Source organism: Oncorhynchus nerka, linkage group LG7, assembly GCF_034236695.1.
Source record: "Oncorhynchus nerka isolate Pitt River linkage group LG7, Oner_Uvic_2.0, whole genome shotgun sequence".
Lineage (NCBI taxonomy): Eukaryota > Metazoa > Chordata > Actinopteri > Salmoniformes > Salmonidae > Oncorhynchus > Oncorhynchus nerka.
The window spans coordinates 84,005,944-84,023,453 of record NC_088402.1 but is presented as its reverse complement, the minus strand read 5'-3'; the positions used below and the strand labels follow the sequence as shown (position 1 = coordinate 84,023,453).

The window sequence follows — 17,510 nt, the reverse complement described above, 5'->3', positions numbered from 1 at the left end:
AGAGATGTTGAGAGTTTAAACGGAGAGTGTTTCTGAACAAAATGTTTACTCTCTTCACATTTACATTTAAGTCATTTAGCAGACGCTCTTATCCAGAGCGACTTACAAATTGGTGCGTTCACCTTATGACATCCAGTGGAACAGCCACTTTACAATAGTGCATCTAAATCTTTTAAGCGGGGGGGGGGGGGGGGGGGAAGGATTACTTTATCCTATCCTAGGTATTCCTTAAAGAGGTGGGGTTTCAGGTGTCTCCGGAAGGTGGTGATTGACTCCGCTGTCCTGGCGTCGTGAGGGAGTTTGTTCCACCATTGGGGGGCCAGAGCAGCGAACAGTTTTGACTGGGCTGAGCGGGAACTGTACTTCCTCTTCACCTCTCTGTAAACTTAGAAAGACGTCCATCATGTTCCGACCATTCCATTCATTCCATTGCTTGGTTTAGAATATATGCTTCTTGTCTGGTGCAAAGCAGTGAAGGGAGCAACATTCATACTGTTCACCAGGTGCAACATTACAGAATGTTCCCATAGATTTGTATTGTGTAGAACAAATATGACTGTCTGTCAGGTAAAATAGAGTCCAGGAATCGTGACAGCACTATTTAATACATTTCTATATGCAACGTTCTGAAATTTTCAACACACGGAATAATAAATACATCCCATATGTGCTCCTCCATCCAGAGGTTGAAGGAGGTTCCAGGTGCTCTTCTAGTTAGGGGAGGGATTCCCAAACTGGGGTCTACCAGAGGAGTATCATATTTCGGAGCCACGACATTAAAACGTTTGGGAATCCCTTCTCTAACTAATTTCCATCTCTGAACCTGATGATGACTTGGTTTTTGCTCTGACATGCAATATCAACTATGGGACCTTATATAGACAGGTGTGTGCCTTTCCAAATATTGGTGCTTTGCTCCTTTTCAGGTTGAGAGAGTTAACATGCTGTAGTAGTCTCACACTGCCAGACGTCACACAGCAGAACTTATTCAGGTTGGGAGAGAACAGCTGGGGTAGATAAATAGAGGTTATATAGTATTAAGTTGTGATAGTACTGGTTGATATATAGAGGTTATATAGTATTAAGTTAGGATAGTACTGGTAGATAAATAGAGGTTATATAGTATTAAGTTAGGATAGTACTGGTTGATATATAGAGGTTATATAGTATTAAGTTGGGATAGTACTGGTAGATAAATAGAGGTTATATAGTATTAAGTTGTGATAGTACTGGTAGATAAATAAAGGTTATATAGTATTAAGTTAGGATAGTACTGGTAGATAAATAGAGGTTATATAGTATTAAGTTAGGATAGTACTGGTAGATAAATAAAGGTTATATAGTATTAAGTTAGGATAGTACTGGTAGATAAATAGAGGTTATATAGTATTAAGTTAGGATAGTACTGGTTGATATATAGAGGTTATATAGTATTAAGTTGGGATAGTACTGGTAGATAAATAGAGGTTATATAGTATTAAGTTGTGATAGTACTGGTAGATAGAGGTTATATAGTATTAAGTTGGGATAGTACTGGTAGATAAATAGAGGTTATATAGTATTAAGTTAGGATAGTACTGGTAGATAAATAGAGGTTATATAGTATTAAGTTAGGATAGTACTGGTTGATAAATAAAGGTTATATAGTATTAAGTTAGGATAGTACTGGTTGATATATAGAGGTTATATAGTATTAAGTTAGGATAGTACTGGTAGATAAATAGAGGTTATATAGTATTAAGTTAGGATAATACTGGTAGATAGAGGTTATATAGTATTAAGTTAGGATAGTACTGGTTGATAAATAAAGGTTATATAGTATTAAGTTGTGATAGTACTGGTAGATAAATAGTGGTTATATAGTATTAAGTTGTGATAGTACTGGTTGATATATAGAGGTTATATAGTATTAAGTTGGGATAGTACTGGTAGATAAATAGAGGTTATATAGTATTAAGTTGTGATAGTACTGGTTGATATATAGAGGTTATATAGTATTAAGTTAGGATAGTACTGGTAGATAAATAGAGGTTATATAGTATTAAGTTAGGATAGTACTAGTAGATAAATAGAGGTTATATAGTATTAAGTTAGGATAGTACTGGTAGATAAATAGAGGTTATATAGTATTAAGTTAGGATAATACTGGTAGATAGAGGTTATATAGTATTAAGTTAGGATAGTACTGGTTGATAAATAGAGGTTATATAGTATTAAGTTGTGATAGTACTGGTAGATAAATAGTGGTTATATAGTATTAAGTTGTGATAGTACTGGTTGATATATAGAGGTTATATAGTATTAAGTTGGGATAGTACTGGTAGATAAATATAGGCTATATAGTATTAAGTTAGGATAGTACTGGTTGATAAATAAAGGTTATATAGTATTAAGTTAGGATAGTACTAGTAGATAAATAGAGGTTATATAGTATTAAGTTAGGATAGTACTGGTAGATAAATAGAGGTTATATAGTATTAAGTTAGGATAATACTGGTAGATAGAGGTTATATAGTATTAAGTTAGGATAGTACTGGTTGATAAATAAAGGTTATATAGTATTAAGTTGTGATAGTACTGGTTGATAAATAGTGGTTATATAGTATTAAGTTGTGATAGTACTGGTTGATATATAGATAAATATAAGTTGGGATAGTACTGGTAGATAAATATAGGCTATATAGTATTAAGTTAGGATAGTACTGGTTGATAAATAAAGGTTATATAGTATTAAGTTGGGATAGTACTGGTTGATAAATAAAGGTTATATAGTATTAAGTTAGGATAGTACTGGTAGATAAATAGAGGTTATATAGTATTAAGTTGGGATAGTATTGGTAGATAAATAGCAGTTATATGGTATTAAGTTAGGATAGTACTGCTAGATAAATAAAGGTTATATAGTATTAAGTTAGGATAGTACTGGTAGATAAATAGAGGTTATATAGTATTAAGTTAGGATAGTACTGGTAGATAAATAGAGGTTATATAGTATTAAGTTAGGATAGTACTGGTAGATAAATAGAGGTTATATAGTATTAAGTTAGGATAGTACTGGTAGATAAATAGAGGTTATATAGTATTAAGTTGTGATAGTACTGGTTGATATATAGAGGTTATATAGTATTAAGTTGGGATAGTACTGGTAGATAAATATAGGCTATATAGTATTAAGTTAGGATAGTACTGGTTGATAAATAGCAGTTATATGGTATTAAGTTGTGATAGTTCTGGTACTCAGAACAACAATAACCACCACTAGTACATCTGGTTATATCTCTGCCTTTAAGTTTCAAAACTACTGTAACACATCTTTAACACTAAAATATGTATTTTATTTGGAAATTCAGATTGATGATGATGATACATCATTCTATACATTATATACAAAAGCATGTGCACACCCCTTCAAATGAGTGGATTTGTCTATTTCAGCCACACCCATTGCTGACAGGTGTGTACAATCGAGGACACAGCCATGCGATCTCCATAGACAAACATTGGCAGTAGAATGGCTTTACTGAAGAGCTCAGTGACTTTCAACGTGGCACCGTCATAGGATGCCACCATTCCACCAAATCAGTTTACATTTACATTTACATTTAAGTCATTTAGCAGACGCTCTTATCCAGAGCGATGCTCTCCTAGAGTTGCCCCAGTCAATTGTAAGTGCTGTTATTGTGAAGTGGAAATGTCTAGGAGCAACAACGGCTCAGCTGTGAAGTGGTAGGCCACACAAGCTCACAGAATGGGACCGCCGAGTGCTGATGCACGTAGCGTGTAAATATGGTCTGTCCTCGTTTGCAACACTCACTATGGATGCATCAATTTGGATAAAAAGAGCCAAAGAAGGCAAAGAAAACTTTGTGAAGCATCATCGTTGTTGAGCAGTAGGTAGACTACAAAAAACAGCCTGCAGGTCCCTCCAAGCTGGAGATGATACTCAGTTGGGGTGGAGAGTTGAAGTTATTCCACGACTGCTGATACAGTATCTAGCCTACCTATGAGGCACAGGATTCCGCTCTCTAGAACCCCGAAAATAATTAAATAAATATAGGGTTTTAATTTAGTTAAATGAATAGACAGCAACATTTTGTCTATTTTTTGCATTAGAGAATGCTGTTTTAGCAGGCATTGCCGCACTTGACAGGTGCACGATCTCATCAGCTGTATGAATGAAATGAGACTGTGTGCATTTTTATAAGGCCCAATATGTTGATGAACAGAGATTCAACAACACAATTTCAGATTATAAATGTAATAGTCACATGTACAGTGCCTTCGGAAAGTATTCCGACCCCTTGACTTTTCCCACATTTTGCTACGTTACAGCCTTATTCTAAAATGTATTAAATGAAGAAAATAATCCTCTGCAATCTACACACAATACCACAATGACAAAGCGTAAACTCAGGATCTCAGATGGGGCGAAGGTTCACCTTCCAACAGGACAACGACCCTAAGCACACAGCCAAGACAACGCAGGAGTGGTTTCGGGACAAGTCTCGGAATGTCTTTGAGTGGTCCAGCCAGAGCCCGGACTTGAACCAGAGTCCAGCCAGAGCCCGGACTTGAACATCTCTGGAGAGACCTGAAAATGGATGTGCAGCAATGCTCCCCATCTAACCTGACATAGCTTGAGAGAATCTGCAGAGAAGAATGGCAGAAACTCCCCAAAAACAGGTGTGCCAAGCTTGTAGCGTCATGCCCAAGAAGACTCAATGCTGTCATCGCTGCCAAAGGTGCTTCAACAAAGTACTGAGTAAAGGGTCTTACATATACTTATGTAAATGTGACATTTACATTTATTTTCTTCTAAATGAGCAAACATTTCTCAACCTGTTTTTGCTTTGTCATTATGGGCTATTGTGTGTAGATTGATGAGGGGGGAAATGTAAATTAATGTAAATTGTCCAGTGGCAATTTTTTATGAATTGTTCAGCAGTATAATGGCTTGGGGGTAGAAGCTGTTGAGGAGCCTTTTGGTCCTAGACTTGGTGCTCTGGCACCACTTGCCGTGCGGTAGCAGAGAAAACAGTCTATAACTTGGTTGACTGGAGTCTCTGACAATTTTATGGGCATTCCTCTGACACCGCCTGTTATATAGGTCCTGGATGGCAGGAAGCTTGGCCCCAGTGATGTACTGGGCCGCTCGCACTACCCTCTGTAGTGCCTTACGGTCAGATGCCGAGCAGTTGCCATTCCAGGCGGTGATGCAACCGGTCAGGATGCTCTCGATGGTGCAGCTGTAGAACCTTTTGAGGATCTGGGGGCCCATGCCAAATCTTTTCAGTCTCCTGAGGGGGAAAAGGTTTTGTTGTGCCCTCTTCACGACTGTCTTGGTATGTTTGGTATGCATGGCCTCCAGCATGTGATGGCATTCCAAGCCTACAGTGCGGCTACCAAGAGCCTCCTCCAGCAGTTATGAGTTCCCCTCAGTCCCGGTGCTCATTCCACCTGTCAGGTGGCTACTCCTCCACCAGTGGTCCAGCTAAGAGACATACCTACCTGTCAGCTTCTAGACACTCCCAGTGTGGAGTACCAGCCAACTGACGGTGCCAGGGTATGTCTACCAGTCACTGCCATTGGTTCTGTTTGCCCTCAGAATGGGTATCCAGCCTGTTTCTAACAAGGTGCTTCAGTCTGCCGCCACAAAGGACCTATCAGTCAACAGTAGCATGCAGCCAGCTGCTGTTCCAGAGTTGCCACCCGCTCCTGCTACAGAGCCGAAGTTAATCAACGAGGTGGACTCTTCAGCTGCTCCGGCTACAGAGAATCAGCCAGTAGTAGCCACCGTGGTGCTCCAGGCAAACATGGTGCTACAGCCCTCTCCAGCCACAGGTGCTCTGCCTACCCCTTTCCTGGAGCCCAGACCAGCTACCACAGATGGGGCCCAGTCTGCCCCTTCCCCAGGGTTACTGCTGATCCCTACAAAGCTAACCCATTCTTCCCTCAAGTTCCTGTATGCCACTGAATATGGGTCTGAGCCTACCTTGTGCTCCAGTCTTCTGTCTGTTCCTGCTATAGGAGCTCAGCCTACCACTGTCAAGTCAGACTCCCTGTCTGCCAGGCATGAGGAGCAGCCTTCTCCATCTACAAGGGCCCAGCCTGCTTCCGTCATCGTAGACCCGCTGCCTCCTACCCGGGCAGCCCAGCTGGACCTGAAGGTACAACCTGGCCCAGTCTTCAGGTCACCAGCTCCTGTAACAGAGAGTCATCGTGTTGCAGCCACTGGCCACACAGACCAGCGTTGATGCAGCTCATCAGGCAGCATCTCCCTGGTTGCCACCAGCTGCAGCCCAGGGATCCTCAGCCGCTGTCGCAGTATCTCTGCCATCACCTGCAGCCCATGGATCCCCAACCCCTGTCCCAGTATCTCTGCCACCAGCTGCAGCCCAGGGATCTTCAGACCCTGTCCCAGTATCTATGCCACCAGTTGCAGCCCAGGGGCCACCACTTGGCTTTACACTAGGAGTCATCCCTGTTCCAGTTAGGGGGCTTCACCAGAAGCCAATGACAAGCCCCCACCTGCTCCTGATGAGGAGCCAAGTTCATCTCCAGCCACGGGTCCTCCACTTAGCCCTGGCTTCCAGACACCAGCTGCCCATGCATTGCGGTTCCCACTTATCTCAGCACAAAGAGACCAGCCCAGCTCCTTTGGGGAGCCCCCACCTGGTCTTGAGTGGGAGCCCACCATGGCTTCCTCCACGGGGGCCGCTTCAGCCTCTGCCCTGAGGTCCCATCCTCGCCAGCAAGGTCCTCTCTGACCCTGTGGGGGAGCCTCCGTTTGCTCCTCATCGGAGACCTTCAGCGACGCCTCCTGTGAGGCCAGAGCTCAACCCTGACTTCTGGGCCCTTCAGTCCTCTGCTAGTCCCTGCCTGTGAGGTCCACCCTGGCTCTGTCGGGAGCCCCAACCTGCCAGTTGTGAAGAACCCTCTGCAGTTCTAGCCCAGGATCCAGTCACACCCTGCCCGGGGAGCTATGCTGCATTCTCTGGAGAACATGTCTGTTCCTGCTGTGATACCTCGGCTCAGCCCGATTATCAGTTCAGAACTGGCTGCTGACCCTTTTGGCTAAATGCTAATCCCGGATGTTGTGTATCGTATTCAGACAATCAGGTTGAAACTGAATGCAATACACAGAATCTGGGATTAGCCAATAGCATGGTGGTGGGTAATGGTGTTGGTAATGTTTAATAAGGAAAGTACGCATATTTCCCCCGTTTTTTTCTGCCTTTTCGCCATTAAATAAAGTTAAGGAGGAAATCGAAGCCTATGAAGCCTGAACGGATGGTGCATTTGGATGGTAAGATGACTCAATATTGCCATCTGCCAGCTTTTGGGCTACCAATGTTGAGTAAGTAAACATTGTAGAGCGCGACAAACACAAGGGGACACAATTTGGCGGCAAAAACATGTATTTATCTTCATCCACATTGTAACATTTCTAGCTGTTATAACGCCACGAACGACAGATCCCTTTCCCTTTCCTTAAACATGAGAACGACAGCAATAGCGCTGATGATATTTGAGCCATATTTTGGCTCAAATATTTAAAAACCTTATTTTTTATTTTACCTTTATTTAACTAGGCAAGTCAGTTAAGACCAAATTCATATTTTCAATGACGGCCTAGGAAGAGTGGGTTAACTGCCTGTTCAGGGGCAGAACGACACATTTGTCGGGGATTTGAGCTTGCAACGTTCCGGTTACTAGTCCAACGCTCTAACCACTAGGCTACCCTGCCGCCCCGGCAGTAGATCTGACGTTAAATGATTTCTGTTCTTTTATCACTTAGCCTATGCATTTTTCTTCCCAACTGAACAGAAAGAGCCGTTTGATAAACCAACTTGCCTAATTCAAAATGGCAAACCGTGGAGTCATCTGATTGACATGGCTACTCTGGTCATTATCAGAAGGAATGTCCTGTATCATTACCGGCAGGTAGGCTAATATTCAAGCTCTACAAGGCCTATTATCAACTTGACACACGGGCAACATGGGGGGAAAAGTAGCCCTACAAGCTAAATGCAGCTAGCACAATATAAACTTTGACATGATTGATTCACACGCACATTTTACAGAAACTGAAAACATGCATAATTTACATCATAAAATGGCATATAAATTAACTTAACGATCATCTATACCATCCATGGCACCTAAAGACAACCTAGACTTCCATCTGAAATCAACAAATGAACACCACCAAGATTTCCTCAGTAGTAAGAACTTTATACCAGAGGGAGACTGCTACTGACAAGCATGGGTGACAAAACCAGGAGGCTAGGAGTCAAAAGTCACAAAACATGGGCATACAACTAGGGGAAACGCTCAAACTGTGGTGCTGCTGTTGTCTAGATCAGGGTTTCGCAAACTCGGTCCTGATGACTTGTGCAATAAATTATAACTAATGGGGTGAATTAGCAAATACTCTGATGGGCAGACAAGGGGAGGATGTGCATAATGAAGAAGTCTGAAAGGAATATCATGGTTATCTACTTTGTGACTGGTATATCAACATCTTTTTGACTGTGTCCATAACTACTGGGACTACTAACAAACAGTCATAGTTCTGACCTAATGGTAAGGGTCCTAGTTCTGACCTAATGGTAAGGGTCCTAGTTCTGACCTAATGGTAAGGTTCCCTAGTTCTGACCTAATGGTAAGGTTCCCAAGTTCTGACATAATGGTAAGGGTCCCTAGTTCTGACCTAATGGTAAGGGTCCCAGTTCTGACCTAATGGTAAGGGTCCCAGTTCTGACATAATGGTAAGGGTCCCAGTTCTGACCAGTTATCAAAGAAAAAGGCAGTTGGGGGTAATTTCAATCCATAGGCCTACTGGCCTAGGCAGGACATGTTCCCAAACAATGTGTGATAAGATCCCATCTTTCTTTTGTCTCCACAGAAATTCCTCACAATACCTCTACCAAAAGGAGATACTCCTGGAAGCACTATTGTGGATTCTACTCTATTTAATAATACCAGTGGAGGTATACCAAACCTTTTGTTGATATAGTCAGAGGACCGTTATTAGCATATTTTAACCACTCCTATATAAATGGTAGATTATCAGACACTCATCAAGGTGGTCTGATTTCATTACTGAAACAGGACCCAGGTGGTAATCATAAAGATCCAGTCCATTAAAAAAATGGATGCTGGCCTTCTATGCAGACTTGCAAAGAAAAAAACATATCTCAGACTGGCCAATAAAAATAAAAGATTGAGATGGGCAAAAGAACACAGACACTGGACAGAGGAACTCTGCCTAGAAGGCCAGCATCCAGAAGTCGCCTCTTCACTGTTGACATTGAGACTGGTGTTTTGCGGGTACTATTTCATGAAGCTGTCAGTTGAGGAGTTGTGAGGCGTCTGTTTCTCAAACTAGACACTAATGTACTTGTCCTCTTGCTCGGTTGTGCACCGGGCCAGCCAGTTTGCACTGTTCTGTGAAGTGAGTAGTACACAGCGTTGTATGAGATATTGTTTCTTGGCAATTTCTTGTATGGAATAGCCTTCATTTCTTAGAAGAAAATACTTTGTTGCTGGCCATTTTGAGCCTGTAATCGAACCCACAAATGCTGATGCTCCAAATACTCAACTAGTCGAAAGAAGGCCAGTTTTATTGCTTCTTTAATCAGAAAAGTTTTCAGCTGTGTTAACATAATTGCAAAAAGGTTTTCTAATGATCAATTAGCCTTTTAAAATTATAAACTTGGATTAACTAACACAACGTGCCATTGGTACACAGGAGTGAAGGTTGTTGATAATGGGACTCTGTATGCCTATGTAGATATTCAATTTTAAAAAACTTCCAGCTACACTAGTCATTTACAACATAAAGAATGTCTACACTGTATTTCTGATCAATTTGATGTTATTTTAAACGGACAAAAAAAAAATCATTTTCTTTCAAAAACAAGGAAATGTCTAAGTGACCCCAAACTTTGTCGTGCATATATGGGGGATTCAACTTTCCTAGCTCTGCAGATGTTTCTGCGAAGTGACAGTCATTAGACAATTTATTTTGGTACTGTCCATATGTAATGGCTGAAGAATTGCAACATTTACCTGGAGCTAACGCTGCAGATAGCAATACGGGATGATCTGAAAAGTCAGTCAATCGATCAATAATATAATACTTTTAGCTAAAAAAAACTTTCATTTACAATCTAAAGAAACTATGAGATTACAAAGGTTCTGATGGGAGGTTGGGGAAGGACAGGACTAAAAACAAACAAAATATAACTATTGTAAAATAGATTGTGTCTGTAAAATGTATATAGTGTGTATAAACTGGAAGCAAAATCCTAATTGTTGTTCATCAGTTTACTCCAATTAGGGGAGGTAGGGTTAGCAGAACATGATAAAGGATATAGATATATATATGTCGCAGTGTGATTGATGTTGTTCCCCTAGATTATGCACCAAATTGCACACAGGGACCAATTCAAATAGGCCAGGTCAAGATGGGATGTTAATAATTTGATAATTCCGTGTGCTTCAACAAAAAAAAGACAGCTGCATAGCTAATGTGATTTTTGGTGTACAAACACTTTTTCATATCAATATTGTACATACACGTGATTGTAAAAGTGTAGTATATTTTGGTTTGGCCCATCGCGGGGTATCTGTATTTCCGTACTCCCTTACCGTTCTCTTTTGCCTGACCTTCCGCTAGCAAGGTGCCTGAGAGCCGTGACTGCGCCAAGGGCTAAAATATTGTGTCGTCTCTTCGTGTGCAGGGCAAATACAAATAATCCAACCAGCAGACCTACAGTTGTGTCAGGGTCCTAATTAAAAGTACACAACGCAGAACGAACCACGCTACATATACACACACATAAAACATAATCCAACCAGCAGACCTAGAGTTGTGTCAGGGTCCTAATTAAAAAGTATACAACGCAGAACGAACCACGCTACATATACACACACATAAAACACATGGGAGATTGAAAATGCAAACAATTACATTGATGGAAGCTACTATCTATCTACCCCCCAAGAAAAACGAATCATGTCAAATGACGTGTTGTTAAGACTGGATGCACATTGAGCAGAAAGTGTTTAACGAGCATGGTTTCTTTTGAAGTGACCAGCAGCAGGACCACAAAACGAATTTCTATGACACTACAAATTTGCCCACTTCTCTCCAAAACGACTTAACTGCCATTGGCTCATTACCTGGCTGTTTGTTAACTTTGCTGTTCGCATGGGACACAAAGAGTTACCGAGTTAGCCAACTTTAGCTTAGTAGCTAGCCAGCCAAATACAGGCAGCTTCTTACACCTGGGCACAATTATCGAATTTATGGCAGATCAGAATCGCTGTTATACTCATTGGCCGGTGTGGAGCATGAGGTAAAACCACAAATCTCCTCGGACCTAGTATATCTGATCGAGTCATCACTTCTGACCACAATTTCTTGTGGAGGCCCTGAAGTTAGTGGAAGCTTCATGCTCATGGCCTCAGGGGCTCGCATGTCGGGTCCTATCATTTCCGAAACGGAGCAAGGCCAAACCCCGGTCAGATCAAATAAGATCACTGTGTAGTTTTTTTTGGTCGCTAGACTAAGACATGAAACATTACAGACATAAAACAATCATTCTCTCTCGCATTCATTCGCTCACACAAACACACGCCACCAGTCAAACAAAACAAGAATGGCTCCGTTTCCGAGTTATGGAATTTATAGAGCGCAAGGAATCATGGGACATTTCGGGGGGAAGGCTGTCGTAAAATAATAGCGTGCCCTCATGTGGCCATAGATGGTAACCAGTGGCTGCCTTGTATTGAGCAGGAGGCTTTTACATGTGCCTTTAAAAAAAAAAAAAATCACACAACATTCTTAACATATAAATAACTTATAAATGGTTCAACTTTATTAATTTACGGCAATATATTGTATAGACTTTATTTTCCATTTCCACCCTCTATTCCACCTTCATCCACATAATAGAAAATCACACTTAAAAAATAAATGTCAAATTAATGGCTGTGTTATCCTGTCTAGGTACCTTGGTCCAAACTCCTGAATCCCAAAAGCACTAGATTCACAGTAAAATTCCCAAAGTCCCCTTTTGAATACACAGAAAGAGATACATCACCCAATCTGTTTTCACCACTGACTGCACACAGAGGGGCACTCTCTCATGTTGTTGATCTCTGTGTCTGTCAGTGTCTTGACCTTTTTCATCATCTCTCTAACTCAAATAACATCTCAGTTCAGAAAGTGTGGCATGTTGACAGAGAGAAGCCCCCTTTTGGAAAGTTTTTATCCCCATCGTTCATTGGTTCCAAGCTCATAGCCAGTGTCCATGCAGCCTGGTCACAGATCTATTTGTGTTTTTACTGTCTTGAAAATTCAATTGCTGTCATTGTCAAAGAAACCTGGGACCAGGCTAGTGTCCATGAGGTGCCGACTAGACAGTCCAGTCTCCTAGTTGGTCCCTTTAGAAAGACATAGAACGCCATGGTCACACAGGATAGAGCCACTGTCAGGTGAAGTCTGGTCCCAATCACAGATGCTGTTGAGACAAGAACAAAGACAATCACTGGTTATATCAAGTCGTAAACATCACATTTTAAACTCGTTAGAAAAGCAAGTGGTAGGTGTGTGTACAAATGCACAAGTGATGTGCATGAACGTTTATTGAAATCATGTTAAACTTTCCATTTTAAATAGCACATTAATAAGAAGACCCTTTACTATGTTTAAGGGATGCCTGATTTAATCCTGTTGACTAATTATCAATCGCTGGCATGTTAATTAGGAGGCACAGTCTTATTCCCATTTAATACCATTATAGAACACTCCCCCAGACTCCTCTCTTTTCAGCCAGCCCTTCATGCGAGGCACACGTTCAGATGAACAGCAAGCCGAACACCAGTAAACCATCGAACGAATACATTGCTCAGAGATAGGCATTAGCAAACTGATGTAACAATTTCATAGTTTTGTTTGTAGACCGTTTGTGTGCTAACTTGCCGAAGTTGAACGAATAGTTCAAGTGTGGCGTTAATTTAGGGCTTTATTGTGCTTTTGAAGTGAATGGCTATTGACTGAGTACGCCAAGTCTTCACATTAGCTAGCTAAATTACCTACTGGCGAGATGGCGAACGACACCTGAAAACTTGTTGGTGGCTAAAGTTAGCTTGCTAGCTAATAAGCAACTGTACTTAAACACTTTTATAACATCAACAAAATGAAGGAGCTGATCGTGGACTTCAGGAAAAAGCAGACTGAGCACGCCCCTATCCACATCAACGGGACCGCAGTGGAGAAGGTGGAAAGCTTCAAGTTCCTCGGCATACACATCACTGACAATCTGAAATGGTCCACCCACACAGACAGTGTGGTGAGGATGGCGCAACAGCCCCTCTTCAACCTCAGGAGGCTGAAGAAATTCGGCTTGGCCACTAAGACCCTCAGAAACCTTTACAGATGCGCAATTGAGAGCATCCTGTCGGGGTCTATCACCGCCTGGTATGGCACCGCCCGCAACCGCAGAGCTCTCCAGAGGGTAGTACGGTCTGCACAACGCATCACCAGGAGCACCCTGCCTGCCCTCCAAGACATCTACAGCACCCGATGTCACAGGAAGAAATCAGAGATGGACATCATCTTTAGAAGCGGCTTCCTTCTGGGACGACAGCCATGCAGACCAATTTGATGCAGTGTACGGCGTATGGTCTGAGCACTGACAGGCTGACCCCCCACCCCTTCAACCTCTGCAGCAATGCTGGCAGCACCCAAATCAAATCAAATTTTATTTGTCACATACACATGGTTAGCAGATGTTAATGCGAGTGTAGCGAAATGCTTGTGCTTCTAGTTCCGACAATGCAGTAATAACCAACAAGTAATCTAACTAACAATTCCAAAACTACTGTCTTATACACAGTGTAAGGGGATAAAGAATATGTACATAAGGATATATGAATGAGTGATGGTACAGGGCAGCATACAGTAGATGGTATCGAGTACAGTATATACATATGAGATGAGTATGTAGACAAAGTAAACAAAGTGGCAACCTCTTGCTTCTACCTGAGACGCTTGCGTCCCAACTAGAGCTCTGGAAATGCAAATGCGCTACGCTAAATGCTAATAGTATTAGTTAAAACTCAAACGTTCATTAAAATACACATGCAGGGTATCGAATTAAAGCTACACTCGTTGTGAATCCAGGCAACAAGTCAGATTTTTAAAATGCTTTTCGGCGAAAGCATGAGAAGCTATTATCTGATAGCATGCACCAATACACTACAACACAAAAGCCACGCAGGGGACGTAAACAAAATCATTAGCATTTCGGCGTTACACAAACCACACAATAAAATAGAAAACAGTCATTACCTTTCACCATCTTCTTTGTTGGCACTCCTAGATGTCCCATAAACACTATTGGGTCTTTATTTCGATTAAATCGGTCCATATAAAGCCAAGATATCGTTATATGTAGACTGTGTGATAAACGAAAAAAACAGCGTTTTCAAAACGTAACGTCATTTTTTTAAATTCAAAAAGTCGACGATAAACTTTCACAAAACACTTCGAAATACGTTTGTAATGCAACTTTAGGTATTAGTAAACGTTAATAAGCGATAAAATTCATCAGGAGGCGATGTAAAGATCATTAGCTGTCCGTCTGGAAAAATGTCCGGCTAGAAACTCAACGAAAATATCCGGTCCTAGACCTGAAGAAATACGGTGCCCTGCATGTGTTTGACCAAGAAAAAACTCGAAGGGAAATGACAAGACTCTAGACACCGTGTGGAAGCTGTAGGTACGGCAACCTCAGTCAATTAAATGTGGTTCACCTTTATCAATGGGTTCAAGTAGCGCATGGATATATTTTCCCATTTTCAGTGATCAGTTTTTCCTGTGCTTTTCGATGTAAATGCCGTTCTGGTAAAGCCACAGCAGTGATTTAACCAGTTTTATAAACGTCTGAGTGTTTTCTATCCACACAGACTAAGCAAATGCATATACTATATTCCTGGCATGAGTAGCAGGGCGCTGAAATGTTGCGCGATTTTTAACAGAATGTTCAAAAAAGTAGAGGGTAGAAGCAACAGGTTTTAAAGTGGCTAGTGATACATGTATTACATAAGGATGCAGTCGATGATATAGAGTACAGTATATACGTATGCATATGAGATGAATAATGTAGGGTAAGTAACATTATATAAGGTAGCATTGTTTAAAGTGGCTAGTGATATATTTACATAATTTCCCATCAATTCCCATTATTAAAGTGGCTGGAGTTGGGTCAGTGTCAATGTCAGTGTGTTGGCAGCAGCCACTCAATGTTAGTGGTGGCTGTTTAACAGTCTGATGGCCTTGAGATAGAAGCTGTTTTTCAGTCTCTCGGTCCCAGCTTTGATGCACCTGTACTGACCTCGCCTTCTGGATGATAGCGGGGTGAACAGGCAGTGGCTCGGGTGGTTGATGTCCTTGATGATCTTTATGGCCTTCCTGTAACATCGGGTGGTGTACAACTATTTCCCAAAGACAACCTCTGGATATGACGCTGAGCACGTGCACTCAACTTCTTTGGTCGACCATGGCGAGGCCTGTTCTGAGTGGAACCTGTCCAGTTAAACCGCTGTATGGTCTTGGCCACCATGCTGCAGCTCAGTTTCAGGGTCTTGGCAATCTTCTTATAGCCCAGGCCATCTTTATGTAGAGCAACAATTCTTTTTTTCAGATCCTCAGAGAGTTCTTTGCCATGAGGTGCCATGTTGAACTTCCAGTGACCAGTCAGTATGAGGGAGTGTGTGGGCGATGACACCAAATTTAACACACCTGCTCCCCATTCACACCTGAGACCTTGTAACACTAACGAGTCACATGACACTGGGGAGGGAAAATGGCTAATTGGGCCCAATTTGGACATTTTCACTTAGGGGTGTACTCACTTTTGTTGCCAGCGGTTTAGACATTAATGGCTGTGTGTTGAGTTATTTTGAGGGGACAGCAAATTTACACTGTTATACAAGCTGTACACTCACTACTTTACATTGTAGCAAAGTGTCATTTCTTCAGTGTTGTCACATGAAAAGATATACTCAAATATTTATAGAAATGTGAGGGGTGTACTCACTTTTGTGATATACTGTATATATATATATATATATATATATTCACACACACACACACACACACACACACACACACACACACACACACACACACACACACACACACACACACACACACACACACATTTAAGAATGTGAAATGTCAGAATAATAGTAGAGAGAATGATTTATTTCAGCTTTTATTTCTTTCATCACATTCCCAGTGGGTCAGAAGTCTACATACACTCAATTAGTATTTGGTAGCATTACCTTTAAATTGTTTAACTTGGGTCAAACGTTTCGGAGAGCCTTCCACAACCTTCCCACAATAAGTTGGGTGAACATAGGCCCATTCCTTCTGACAGAGCTGGTGTAATTGTAAGCCTCCTTGCTCGCACACACTTTTTCAGTTCTGCCCACACATTTTCTATAGGATTGAGGTCAGGGCTTTGTGATGGCCACACCAATACCTTGACGTTGTTGTACTTAAACCATTTTGCCACAACTTTGGAAGTATGCTTGGGGTCATTGTCCATTTGGAAGACCCATTTGCGACCAAGCTTTAACTTCCTGACTGATGTCTTGAGATGTTGCGTCAATATATCCACATAATTGTCCTTCCTCATGATTCCACCAGACCCTCCTGCAGCAAAACACCCCCACGACATGATACTGCCACCCCTGTGCTTCACGGTTGAGATGGTGTTTTTGGCTTGCAAGCCTCCCCCTTTTTCCTCCAAACATGAGGATGGTCATTATGGCCAAATAGTAATATTTTATTTCATCAGACCAGAGGACATTTCTCCAAAAAGTACGATCTTTGTCCTCATGTGCAGTTGCAAACTGTAGTCTGTCTTTTTTATGGCGGTTTTGGAACAGTGGCTTCTTCCTTGCTGAGCGGCCTTTCAGGTTATGTCGATATAGGACTCATTTTACTGTGGATATAGATACTTTTGTACCTGTTTCCTCCAGCATATTCACAAGGTCCTTTGCTATTGTTCTGTGATTGATTTGCACTTTTCGCACCAAAATACGCTCATCTCTAGGAGACAGAACGCGTCTCCTTCCTGAGGATGAACCAGACTTGTGGAGGTCTACAATTTTTTTTCTGAGGTCTTGGCTCGATTTCTTTGCATTACGTTACCTTTGTAATTTGGAGTGGTTAAAAGCCGCATTCATGTCCAAGGTAATTAGCTAATCCCACGTCCTTATCTGGGGGGGTGAATCCCAAATGGCACCCTAGTCTCTATGTAGTAGATTACGTTTGACCAGTGTTCTGGTTAAACGTAGTGTTCTGTATAATAAATAGGGTTCCATATGGGATGTACCCTTAATCTTGAATGGCGTAATGGGATTATCGGGGTTGTCTACTGCCACTGTGTGTCAACGACTGGTAGTTTAAGTCATTCAACTGTAAC

The 17,510-nt window shown here is 41.6% G+C and overlaps 1 non-coding gene across 1 annotated transcript; it reads right to left on the bottom strand.

Annotated features, from left to right (window-relative positions):
- Positions 1-11,319: 11,319 nt before the first annotated feature.
- On the bottom strand, positions 11,320-11,628 carry LOC115106067 (small Cajal body-specific RNA 2). The gene has a single exon (XR_003859982.1). It is a non-coding gene; the product is annotated as a small Cajal body-specific RNA 2 (non-coding RNA).
- Between the last annotated feature and the right edge of the window lie 5,882 nt (positions 11,629-17,510).